Raw genomic sequence first — 13,689 nt, forward strand, 5'->3', positions numbered from 1 at the left:
GTAACCAGATGAAAGAAGGGAGGGGAATATCCAGCACTGCCCACACTGACAGCACTGCCTGAGCTTACAGCCATGTTGCTCACTGGTAAAGAAACTGCCCTTTCCTCAGTTACAGACCAAAGTCAAAAGGACCGGCTATATTCTCTGGTCAGGGCTCCCTAACCAGGAACATTTAATGCAGCCTAAACTGGGAACTCCTAAAGCTGGCTCTAGGCAGGTTAGCTGGTTAGCTCAAAGAAGTGTCAGGTAGAGTGATGACTTCACACAAGGTAAACTTTAGGAAAGTTACTCTTTCCCTTTCTGCATCATTTCTCTCCTTTCTCATTCCTTCCAGATCATCTCCAGATGCCCCAGATCCCCGGAGTCCCAACTCACATGGGGGTTTTAACATCAGTAGGCCACATTTTCCCCAGATCTGTTAAGAAAGATACCTGGGTGGAATATTTAGCCATAAACAAGGCATCTCTAATGATGAAATTTCAGGCATTTTGAATTTGGATGAGGGAGATATGTAGCAGTATCACCTTCTGAGATGCTACCAGGTAACCCTTTGAGTGTTCTCTGGGCCAGTGACAAATTGAAAGAACCTGGGACACATTAGATCAAATCTTCCAGTAACACAAGTCACTCACTTTCACCCATTCCAAAATAGATATGAACATTCTCCCTCTTTAGGCAATATTTTTAAAAGCTCTTTTATTTTTTCTTGAAATACAGAGCCACTGGGTTCTCTGTCTTATAGTGGGTGTCTCTTTCCCACTTAGTAGAGAAAGTGTTACTAAAAGGTTAAACATAGAGGATTGTTCACAGTCACAATCAGTTCTTCCTCATGTGCCAGAAATAGATGTGACTTGTCGTCTCCTCTTATTGGTATCTGCAGATGTGGGAGGTAAGGATGTCTTCTACAGAACCTTCTGCAGAAATGTCTCTAGCGGTTGTTGAGTAGTAACAGAGAGTGATAGGAAAGTGCCATGGTCCCGAGCATCACCCTCAGTGCCAAATGAGTGATGAGTGCTCTGAGGTCCAGCAGGGACTGCCTGGCATCTCAGGGTGATGTGCTGTCCTAAAGCTGGGAGCACTGCCAGGGCTGACATGAGATGGGATCTGGGGAAAAGACTGTAACACAGTGCTACTCAAATTGTAATATGCATAAGAAGCACAGATTTCTGGATCTCCCTTCTTGAGAAACTAATTCAGTAGGCCCCCAGATCTGCATTTCTAATAGGACACCAGGTGATAAAGATGCTCTCAGCTATGGCCCCACCTGGAGGAGTACTAAGGTAGATTTCCCTTCTCAGGATTTCACTCCTTGTACCTCTAAAATGTACCACCACCTTTCCACTAGGCAAAGGGTTTCTCACTTGTTCATAAATGCTTATGATTTCTAGACACACTTTCATCTTTCTGTTCTCTGCTCTGGTTCTCACTTCATTTTGACAAAACCTTCTAGTTTGTATGGATTCTATGGGCCCTTAAGAATAGCACTTTTCCTATTTTATTCAATTACAAGTCAACTCCAGTTTCCTGCTATTAAGAAGGAAAATATCTTGCCCTTCACTATCATCCTCTATAACCAGAGAAGCTCTATCCACAAATTCCAAATCCTCAGCTCTCTGCCAGCACTTAGGTGGTCTTTCACCTCTCTGATCTTAGATAAGCTAAGAGATTGCCAAGACATACAAGTAGACATAATCCCTTTCCCAGGAAGCTTGCACCACTGGGTGACTACTTAGTCTAGTGGTGAAGTGCATGGGCCCAAGTGCCAGAGAGACAGGTTGGTTCAGGCCCCAACTATGCTTTTATAAGCTGTGACCTCAGACAAATAATTTAACCTTTCTAAGCCTCAATTTGGGTTCCCCGGTGGCTCAGACAGTAAATAATCCACCTTCAATAAGATCCCTGGAAGAGGGCATGGCAACCCACTCCAGTATTCTTGCCTAGGGAATCCCCACGGACAGAGGAGCCTGGCGGGCTACAGTCTATGGGGTCTCAAAGAGTCAGACGTGACTGACTAAGCACAGCAAGCTTCAATTTACTTTTCTGCAAAGTGGGAATAATATAATAATACAAACATATAGAGTTTTGATAATATTTGAATAATATAATGCATATAAAGAACTTAGACACAGTACCTGGAACATAAGTGCCTGGAAGGGAATGCTAAGTGGCCCACAAATGTGAGTGGGATGCTGATTGTCTAGGAGCTGGCCTCACCTACATACTAGAGTGCCACCATAGTGTTCCTTGGCACAGACAAGCAGGACAGAGATTCACCTCTCCCAGGTCCTGGAGCCCTGGGCCACCTGTCTTTCCTGAGCCTCCAAGGAACAGAAGAAGATGGAAGGCACCACTGGGTCCCTTTCTAGGTGTGCACTGTTATCACACCCTCTCTGAGGCCGACCTCCTTGTCCAACCAGGCTCCCATGTGCAGGCTGCCAGGGGCTGCTTCCCTGCCCTTCTATTATTTCCCAGCATCCCCCAGCCTCCTAACATCTCTCCTCTCAGCTGGTTAAGCATGTTGCAGATCAATGCTCATTCATCTGCAAGACGTTTTCCTGGTTATGATTCCCCCTTTCATGGATTCATGGGTGCATAAACTGAGGTCCTGAGAGGTCTGGAGGCTCCCTCCCAAGTACCAGGAAGGGGCCTCTCATTGCTTCCTGTATGAGTCCCTGAACTGGGTAGAAACAACAGAAAATGAATCTCTCTAGTAGACAACAATGAGGCTGCATAAGCAGAACTTATCTCCACTGTCAAAAGCTAAACAATATTTTGTTCCATGTCAATTTAGTGGATGGCTACTGAGTACCCTAGATGCTGTGCTGGAATACAAGCATGGAGAAATGTAAACTCTACTCTCAAGGCAAAAGGTTACAATTTATTTCTTTCTATAGCCAGGGGAGAACTTTGCATGATTTTCATCCAATGTGCCAAAAGACCCAGTCCAGCAAGTGTGATGTAAATGCCTCAGGAGAATGAGAAAAGGCAGCCATGGGGGTAGATTTGGTGTGAATAGCTCTCAGAGAATTTACCCAGTTTAATCTACATGTAAGGACACATTTTCCACAGTTCTTTCTGAGAGGCTCTTCCTTCGCCCTGAAGATACCTGACTTTCTCCCACCTGCTACCTGAGAGATTTTGAAGATTTTTCTTCATTTTAAAATGTTCATCAGAAGCAAACCCTGCTGACTGAATAAACAGAGGACAGTAAACATGTTCTAGTCCTGGCTCAGCTGTGGAGCAAATGAATGCCTGGAGCAAGTCACTGCACCTCTCCAGACCTCAGTATCCTTATCTGCAAAAGCGAGCCCATTGAACTAACTGTACCAGTGCACACAGCATCGACTGTGTGCAGATCCTCAGGGCACTTCACACATGCACCAACTCCTCACAACAACTCTGTGAGATAGGGAACGTTTTTTTATCACCACTTTACAGATGAGGAAACTGAGGCATGGGGTGGTTAAAACAATCTTGCTCATAATCAGGTAACCGAGAAGCAGAGATGAGATTTGGACATGTTCAGTGTATTTCCAGCATCTGCACTCTGAATCTCTATGATGGGCTGCCTTTCAGCAGATGAGGAGAACTAGATGGTACTAAAGTCCCTTCTAATATTTACATTCAATTGATCTATGAGTTTAAAATGACTCCTAAAAGCTCAGATTCTGTATTTTAAGCCAATGGAGCAAATAGCTCATGAAAAAAATGTTGATTTATTAATCAAAACTACCAGTTCACACTACGCTAGAAATAAAAATTTTCAAAGTGCATCATACATATGAAAATGTATGAAAATACGTATGATCCTCTTAGATCCGAACTGGATCTTGACATAGAGAAGGCAATAGCACCATCCATGAGGCCAGGAAAAGGAAGTCCAGAGAGGTCAGGACGTGATTATGGTACCCAAGAAAACCAGGGGAGGAGTCGTACTGCCTGAGCACGACCATGGGCCTCCATTCAACCTGCATCACACATTTCCTCTAGGACTTCATCTTGGATTCAGAGAGACCCACTGGATTCTGAGTAGTACGGAGAAAAGAGCCTGTCTCTCTGAAACTCTCCTCCATGGCCCTTCAGTGTTGGGTCTCTCACACAGATACCAAGATGTCTGGGCCTGCAATCAAGGGGGTGAACTCACACAACCCTGCAAAGTTGAGACGCATGTAGTGTTGCTGCAGAGGAAGCTGTTCTGACATTGAATTCCACGCCAGGCCTTCTAAAGAGCTGTCTGAGCTTGACGCCTCTGCTAGCTCTGCTCCTCCTTCCTCCACATTTACAAGGTAGCTCTGCCCTCCACAGAGGACACTGCGCTCTCAAATATCACATCTAACTTCCCAGTCCAAGAAGCAGCTGCTTGTTCCCTTAACACACCTGGTGCTTTCCCAGTGACAAGCTTCTGCTCACCTCCACCCTCCCGCTGGGACATGCTTCCCACCATCTTGTCTTCAAATACTTTCCTTGTTTGCAGGCCTTCCTCATATGTCACTTCTGCAGGAAGCTTCTCTAGCCTTTCCAGTCAGGTGTAATCTATTCTTCTTTGATCATCCCTTCTTGTGTGCTCTATGACATACTCAAATTCTGCTTTTTTATTGCAGCTGGGCGTATACTTTCTTATCTTCATCACACTCAGACTGCTTTTTACTTCCTGGCAATGTGGGCAACAGCGTCTGGCACTTGATAAATATCTGCTTGACCACTCTCTCATTCTGTAGAATATTCACTCTGCAAAAATATATGGCAAAGAAGAACGATCATTAGATTCTAATGTCATTTCCAAATTTTACTGACTGCTTTTTTTTGTTATTTCCTGACTAACAGAGCTCAGCCTCAGAGGTGAGAGCTTTCAAAAAACTTCCATGTAGGCTGTATCCAAGAGGTTTCTGGATGTGAACATGTCAGCCCAAGACTCTGTTAACTGGACCTTCAGGTGCTCAAGGTCTACACTGCACAGCTGCAGTTTTACCCCAGAAACAGAGAACCAGAGATGACGTAACCAAAGGAGCCAGATTAGGAAAATGTCCTCGGTCTTCCAGGGCACTTAGTTTTCACTGAGACTCTTTGTACTTACAGGGGGAGAGGGTGGGACCAAGGAAAGAGCAGCTAGTGTGTTTCTTTCACAATTTCCCACCTCTCCACCCCCAACCATAGTAACAGAGAAGAGGGATGGTTATTTAGAATGCTGACATTTACAAAGAGTTAAGTTTAAATTATTCTGGTGAAAAAGAAAAACCTTAGCCCTCTCCTCTAAACACAGTAAAACCAGCCAGCATAAAAATGCTCCCAAGATTTTCAAGTCTTTCGAAGTTGCTCATCACAATTAACTCTATATATGCCATTCTACATAGCGCATAACTGTGCAACTAGTATTTGACTGGTTTTTCAGCCCCATCTCATGGAGCTGGAGAACTAGAACCAGAGAATAATATGTAAGGACCAATGCTTTGGGGATTAGGCCTCTCCCTCTGTCCACATCGAGGCAAACTTGGGGTACCTGTAGGACTTAGACACCATCCACGAGCAGATGGGTATCCAGAGTCCACTTGATGAAATCAAGTGCTTTGGAAAGTTTGAGAAAAAAGGCAAAAGGACCCACTTTCTTCCCCACAAAGCCATGTGTCTTAATCTTTTTTTTTTTTCATTATATCCCCTCTAATCAATTGTCTTCGTTTTTTTCCTAACTGCATCTCCTTGACATTTTAATGCCACTGATATACTGCTGATCTGTGTACCGTGGCCCTTAGGAGGCAACAAGCCACTGTAATGCCTCAGATTTCTGTTTCCTTCAAACACTGATCCCTCCCACTGGATGGGATACCCATCCCCTTAAGAATGCAAGTCACAAACCTGCCCCTGAGAGTAGAGACGCAATTGGAAACTTGCCAGGCACCACTCCTGGCATTTCTTTTCATCTTTTCTCTCACTCTCCTTCAGACTCAGTATGAGCCTTGCATGCACAGAGCTAGAAGGTGACTCAAGGCGACTGGGTAACTGTCATGGCAACATGAAAGCATCAGAGCAGAGAGACTGACAACAAATCTAGGGCAATGGTGTGTTTCACTCAGTGCAATCTTAGGTTCCACAGTAACAAGTGTTGTACTAATAACTACAAGACATAGATTAATGGGAAAACTTTTTGCAACAAACTTATCCAAATAGCATTACAGAGTTTAGAAATTGGTTATTCCACCCTCTCCCCCACCCTTTTACCAGCAAAAGGGTGTGAAATTGGATTTTTCCTTCTGGCTAATTCATTTTTCCAATATTATAATTAACTTGAAAAATAGACTTCAACTTCTGCACCTCCCCTTTTGCTTACACACTTTACAGGCACAACATAATGATTCTAGTTATTAGCTCACTTTAGGCCAAAAATAAGAAGCCTAACAATACATTAACATTTCCATTATCAATCAGAAAACTGCAGGTCAGCTCCTTGAATGATATGTTGCTCAGCATATTAAAATCCCTGATCTCAGCAAAAATGTATAAATACTTTTACTCCTGAAATTATGGTTTAAGAGAGACATGTAGCAGAGTAAATGGAAGATGAGGAAGATAATCAATTTAGATTGGTCTAAATGGAAGAGCAATGGATTGCTATTTTTTTCCTTTATCTAATACAGAAATTGAGTGCCTATGGTACCCATTTTCATATTCATTTGATACTCATTTTAGTATCAAAGAGGTGGCAATGAGCAATTTATCAAAAATAAACTTCTCAGCCTTTGGTTTTGTGCTTGCACTTAACCATCTGGTCGATACACATCACCCTGGGAGAGTGCCAATGGATGTTTACCAACTGATATCACTAAACAAGGTTACTCTCCTTTCACCTGGGCACCAGAGCACCTGACTATTCTATCTGAAGCCAGTGCCAACTCTGTGTGTCAGTAACTGCAGATTCCACAGTTTATTACTAATTTTCTCCTAAACATTTGTTACTGCCAATGTTTTGAGATCCCAGGAGTGTTTCCAGGTGAATCTCCTCTGTAACATTATCTTTCTCCACTGCTGCTGCCGTTTAGTTGCTTAGTTGTGTCCAGGTGTTTGTGAGTCCATGGACTGTAGCCCACCAGGCCTCTCTGTCCATGGGATTTCCCAGGCTAGAGTACTGGAGTGGGTTACCATTTCCTTCTCCAGGAGATCTTCTCGACCCAGAGATTGAACCTAGGTCTCTTGCTTGGCAGGTGGATTCTTTACCACTGAGCCAGCTGGGAAGCCCCTTAAAAAAGGGTCTACATTAAAAAAATAGATATCTTTTAAAAAATAAGTGATTGTCCTCACCTGTGCATGAGTGTATTTGCATCTAAATTTTTGATGATATCAATATACTCATTAAACATACTCATCTTTATTAAATATCTACTATTAAATATATTAAGTAATTCAGCATCTACTAAATAGTTCTAAGACACAAAGCTATAAAAGACATGGCCTTGCTATCAAAGAACTTAAAATCTGGTAGAAATACCAAGATCCACAGATTCCCCAAATTCTATTTGACTTCAAAAAATTTCAATAAGTTGAACATACAGAGGTAAGGAAACCTTCATACATGAGCTGAATGATAACTTAATTGTCATAACGTGAACAGTATAAAAAAACCAACTTGCATGTATCCCTTGAAAGTTTCTTTCCTTCCCAGGTGCCATAGTGACTAAAATTCTACTACAATTTAGAAATTCATTCTTTTAGGTTAATTTCCTTCCAGTACCAGTCAGCTATTATTTAGATTTTTCCTAGGTATTTTTAAGTACTGGTGTTTTAGATATAAGAACTGCTTAAATAAATTACCACAATAGATTACCTTTATTTTTTCTGGAGATCTCACTTAAGATGAAAATGCCCTTAGATGACTTAACATGTTGTCATGTTACTTATCAGATCACTTTCCACTATAAGAAACAGGACCTCAGCCCTATGAAGGCACTGGGAACTTTGTGCAAATGATAATTAAAAGGGAGACAATATACACAAAAGGAGGGATCCTACAAAATAAGCTCCTTACAACCTATCAAGACTAATAGTCTATAAGGAGTTAATGTTTCCAAGAAAATCAAGACTCAGAAACTAAGAGAAAGGTGGTCATGTTACCCCCACACTTCTGAAATTAGAGTCAATAGTCATATTGAATGGGATGATGGTGATAAAGGGAAAAGAGAAAAAAGTGATTTCCCATAAATTCTGCGTTATTGATGACTGACCACACAGAAGCTAATGTCCACAACAATAATGAGCACTTATAAACTCATGCATTAAAGCTCTGTCCTGTTCTAATGCAAAAAAATAACCCTCTATTAACTTAAGATTTTTAATGCCTTGATCATAGAAAGAACCACATGAAATTATTGACAAAGCCTGAAGCAAAATGCAAGGTACTAAAATCATAACACAGTTGTAGGGAATTCAAAAGCATTATTATTCATTAATAAACACTAAACACCATATCAAAGCAGAAGACTTTAATAAACCGTTTTCAACTGACATTGCATGTAAATACGACTTGATTAAATGACAATAATAATTTGCCAATCTAGCAACAGCTATTAATAATAAGTCTACCCCAAATCTTAGCAATACAAATTTTGTTTTCTATTTTATGTATTTACTTATATTTGACTTCCTACATGTTATAATACATAATCATCTTTCTGGGATTATTTTTCATTTTTTTCTTGGTGTGTGTGTGTTTAGTTCTATGAATCTTTGTCACATGTAAAAATTTATTTCCCCAGGTGGCTCAGTGGTAAAGAATCAACCTGCAATGCAGGAGACTCAGGAGACAAGGGTTCGATCCCTGGGTCGGGAAGATCCCCTGGAGAAGGAAACAGCAACCCACTCCAGTATTCCTGCCTGGAGAATCCCATGGACAGAGGAGCCTGGTGGGGTTACAGTCCATGGTGTCACAAAGAGTCAGACATGACTTAGCAAGTAAACAACAACAAAAAATTTCAATAACTAGCACCACAATCAAGATCTGGAAATGATCCATCACCATAAAGTGTTGTTTATAGTCACCCTGTCCCTAATACCTGGCAACCGCTGATCTTGTCTCTATTTCTGTAGTGTTGTCAGTTTAAGAGTGTTGTATAAATCTTTGTTTGAAGATTCGTCTATTTTTAAAGTACATATATGGCTCATATATACACACACACACATACACACATACACATACACACATACACATACACAATCACATACCTATGTTTACTTTGTATAGTCTTGCTTCAATTTTGTAAGAGTATTTTTTAAATTCAACATGATACAATCTATAACAAAACATTAGAGACAGCCCTTCAGGGTGGACTGAAGGGTGAATCATCCCAGGACAAAGAATAGAGCCTTCTGCTTACAATGGCTCAATTGCTCTGAAAGCTGGATTCTATGATGAAGTGCCAAAGCACGTAATACAGGAGTTTTTGGAGCAAATCTCCGTAGCCTAGAGCTCTGTCTTTGGAAGGTATCACTGGAGAGAATGCGCTAGAGGAAAAAGGCAGCTTTGCTTTCCAAGTGCAGTGTCCATCCTGCCTTCACTCAGATTTTCTGGCAACACAGAAGCCCCATGAGTGATTTTGCTGAACAAGGTGAAGATAAAGAGTTAATGATTTCTAACCGGGCCATAAATTAACCTGTTCTTTACAAATCTGAAGGAAGAAGTGCTCAGAAGGACTAAATGAACACACATATCTAAAAATAACTCCCATTTAATTAACTGCACACTACATAGTCGCTCTAATTAAAACTGCTGGCTGGGCTGAGAACTATCAGTTCCCCTATCTTTCCATGCTTCTCACCTTAAGCTCCCTGAAACACTGAAATTACTTGAACTTTATGGCGAAATCGCAGGCAGGTAGCCCAGGAGAATGATGCCAGAGGGAGAAATTAATTTCACTTTAAGCAAGGAAGCCATCAACAGACTGGAAGTCAAGCTATGCAGAAGGTCAGGATGAGAAAGGAGGGACCAGAGATGGAACCAGAGTGGCAAAATCTCTAGTTCCAGGCAATTTCCTCAGATGGTCTGTGCAGCAGGGAGGAGGTCACCTGACCCAGGAAGTATCCTCCTCTGCCTTTAAGAGGCCAAGCACAGCCCACCTGGAGAAAGAATAGAGTAGGAAACTGTTCAAAATGGAACAGTTTCAAGGCCTTACCCTAAATAACAGCAACAGTTAACATTTACTGAGGGCTTATTTTGTGCCAGGAATTGCACCAACTGCACTAACACACATTACCTCGTATAATACAACAAAGCAGTTTATAGATATGAAACTGAGACTTAGAAAAGTTATTTTGCTTTCCCAAAGTCCAGAGCAAGTCAGTGGAGGAGCTGGGAAATAGACCCTGGCAGACTGAGACCCCCCAGTACTTCCTTACTAAACAGGGACCGCTCCTACTTCCAGGACTTCTGTGACAACTCAAGAGGGCCTGGCATTTCTTAGGTGCTTAAGTGTTTCCCCTCAGATCTCTCCTAAAGGCCTATGTCAGACCCTAAAGAAACCGACCAATAAATTTTGTTCCCTTTGAGTAAGACCTGGCATCTGTAACAGTACTCAAAAACAAACAAATACAGGTAGTATGTATTACATGCATACTATGTCCCAGAAAACTTCTACCAGGTTTGAAAAAGGAAATGTGAAACAATAAACTTATATGCTCTAAGGATAATTCCACTCTCAGAAAGCTAAAATATTAAAAGATACACCTCTTCTTTTAGACCTGGTAATTGATATCTTTTCTACATTTGACACATGATCTTGAAGTTTACAGCCTAAACATCAATAAGTGGCTGAATCAACCTAACAAGTATTACAATGAGTAACTTCAAACCTTAAATATCAGCATTAGCATTTTCATTATCTCCATAACAATCTAAATAGAAAAAGTTGAAGTTAGACAAAGATTTATATATCACTCAAATACTGATATAAGAAAATACAGTGATAAAGTTTAAACTGGCAGTATATTGGCTTGAAATATTTATCATCTCAATTCACCACGAAAAATGCAGTTCATGTATACTGACTTTTAATACATAGGGAACATGGGAAAGTTGTATATTTCATTAATTCACTCTACCAATTACTGCCTTTGAGTAAGGCAGTAAATGACTATAGGAATCAGGCAGGAATGCACATAATAAGGCAGGCTCCTTAAGTATAAGACTCCAGGGATGAGTAGAGACTGTGGCAAACTTGGGTAGCACCTACCTATCTGAAGAGAACAGTTGGTCGCTGCCATTAGGAAGGGTAGGCCCAAAGACACATACTATTTCTAGCTTGTATGTGAAATTTCCTAATTGTTAAAACTCAGTAACTGCAGTAACTAACGATTTTTTTTCCAAAAAATTAAACACTGTACCAGCTAAAGAAAGTACTTCTTAGGCTAGATCCAACCTGTAGATCAGAATCCTACTTCTTCTAAGTGAAAGGCAAGTAAGGATAAATTTTGATTGGTTGAAAAGGAAGAAAAGGGTCTAGGGAGTAAGAGCCTGGATTGGGCAGAGAGGTTGGTGCAAGAGACCCAGGAGTGTGATCCCCCCATAACTTCGAAACTCTCTAAAAAAGAGCAGAGAAGGCAGAAGTAGAAGGTAAAAAAAAAAACAAAAAACAAAGGCCGATGACAACCACAGCAGACAATGTTTCTGGGCATCACTATGTCCAGCTCCATGCTTATATGCTTTACAGGGATTATCATATACTTAATCCTGAACAAAATCAAATAGTTATTATTATTTCCCCCACTTTCCAGATAAGGAAACTGAGGGTTAGAGACATTAAGTAACTTGCCCAAGGTCATAAAACTGGTAAAAGGCAGAGCTCACACTGAAAAGCCAGGACTGTCTAATTCCAGGGGCTGAGTTATCAACCATTATCCAGTGTTGTCTCTCTTGCTGGGCTTGAAATGAGGACAGAAGATAGAAGAATAAGTCCTGCTGAAATGTTGCACGTACTCAACCTTCCAGGAGCTGAAAAGTCTACAGAGAGAGCTAAGGAAGCCCATGTTCCCTGTTCCGGACCATGGTATTTTATGGGTGGCAGAGTGAGATGGTGATGAGAGCAGTGTACCAATATATCCACATCCGTTTGCTCTCCACTTCCATTTCTGAGCTGTGTGACACAGGCTGGGTCACTGGATCTCTCTGAAGCTCTCTAGGATTTCATTCATCTGTATAAATGAGAACAATACTGTTCTAGCTGCTGAAGAAGAGAGATCCCAAGTTCTCAAAGACTATCCTAAGACTAATGCCAGCATTGCCCACTTTTGCATCATCCTTCTCTTACTCTTTTATGCCCCAGAGAGTTCACTGCAATGTGCTGTTTCTCAGGTTCCTACAGATCACAACACATTCAAGAGCCCATATCCCAATCAGTAATCACCTCTGATCTGTAAGTTTCAGATTTGCTTGTATTTAACCAGAGGAATGGTAGACAATTCTCAGAGAATATAAAATTCCCCCAAAGCTATGACCCCTAACTTTAAAGATAAAGGTGAAGGTGGTTCAGATGGTTAAGAATCTGCCTGCAGTGTGGGAGACCAGGGTTTGATCCCTGGGTTGGGAAGATCCCCTAGAGAAAGGAATGGTTACCCACTCTAGTATTCTTGCCTGGACAATTCCTTGGACAGAGGAGCCTCGCAGGCTATAGTCCGTGAAGTTGCAAAATTTTGGACACAACTGAGCAATTAACACTTTTTCTTTTTTTTTCAACCAGAGGAATGGTTAGAAAATTCTACAGAGAACATAAAATTCTAAGGTCCATGACCCCTAACCTAAAGATAAAGTGAAAGTGAAAGTTACTCAGTCATGTTCGACTCTTTGCAACCCCATGGACTATACAGTCCATGGAATTTTCCAGGCCAGAATACTAGTGTGGGTAGCCATTCCCTTCTCCAGTGGATCTTCCCAACCCAGAGATCAAACCCAGGTCTCACGCATTGCAGGCGGATTCTTTACCAGCAGAGCCACTGGAAAAGCCCAACCTAAAGATAAAGGTGAATGATAAAGACATGAGCATAAAATTGATTTTAAAAATTATTAACATATTTTTTTGTTAACACACCAACCCACACCAAAACATATACTTACTCAGTCTTACTTGAGGTAAGGAAACAAGATTTTCAGAGAAATCCTTCTTAAAACTTCACAACTAAAAACCTCTATGGTAACCAAGTATAGTGACAAACCTGAGTATCCAAAAGTAGTAGAATCTTAATAAGTATATGCTGATGGTGCTTAAGATAACTAGCTCTAAAGTTTAATTAATATTAATATACGTGCATGCATGTTCAGTCACTAAGTCGGGTCTGACTCTTTGTGACTCCATGGACTGTAGCCCGCCAGGCTCCTTTGTCCATGCAATTCTCCAGGCAAGAATACTGGCTGCTGCTAAATCGCTTCAGTCATGTCTGACTCTGTGCAACCCCATAGACGGCAGCCCACTAGGCTCCCTCCTCCCTGGGATTCTCCAGGCAAGAACACTGGAGTGGGTTGCCATTTCCTTCTCCAATGCATGAAAGTGAAAAGTGAAAGTGAACCCACTCAGTCGTGTCCGACTCTTAGCAACATGGGTTGCCATTTCCTCCTCCAGGGGGTCTTCAGACTCCGAGATGGAACCAATGTCTCCCGCATCTCTTGCATTGCATGCAGATTCTTTACCACTGAGGCATCTCACCTGGGAAGCCCCAATA

The 13,689-nt window shown here is 41.4% G+C and overlaps 1 long non-coding RNA gene across 1 annotated transcript in view; it reads right to left on the reverse strand.

Annotated features, from left to right (window-relative positions):
* The window catches only part of LOC104989858, a 175,355-nt gene that overhangs the window by 60,580 nt on the left and 101,086 nt on the right, over positions 1–13,689 (reverse strand). Inside the window, exon 2 of the long non-coding RNA XR_825430.1 lies at positions 4,411–4,728. This is a non-coding gene — a long non-coding RNA (uncharacterized LOC104989858). The remainder of the gene's footprint in view (positions 1–4,410; positions 4,729–13,689) is intronic.

The sequence above is a fragment of the Bison bison genome, unplaced genomic scaffold (assembly GCF_000754665.1).
Source record: "Bison bison bison isolate TAMUID 2011002044 unplaced genomic scaffold, Bison_UMD1.0 scf7180017864166, whole genome shotgun sequence".
In the NCBI taxonomy this organism is placed as follows: Eukaryota; Metazoa; Chordata; class Mammalia; order Artiodactyla; family Bovidae; genus Bison; species Bison bison.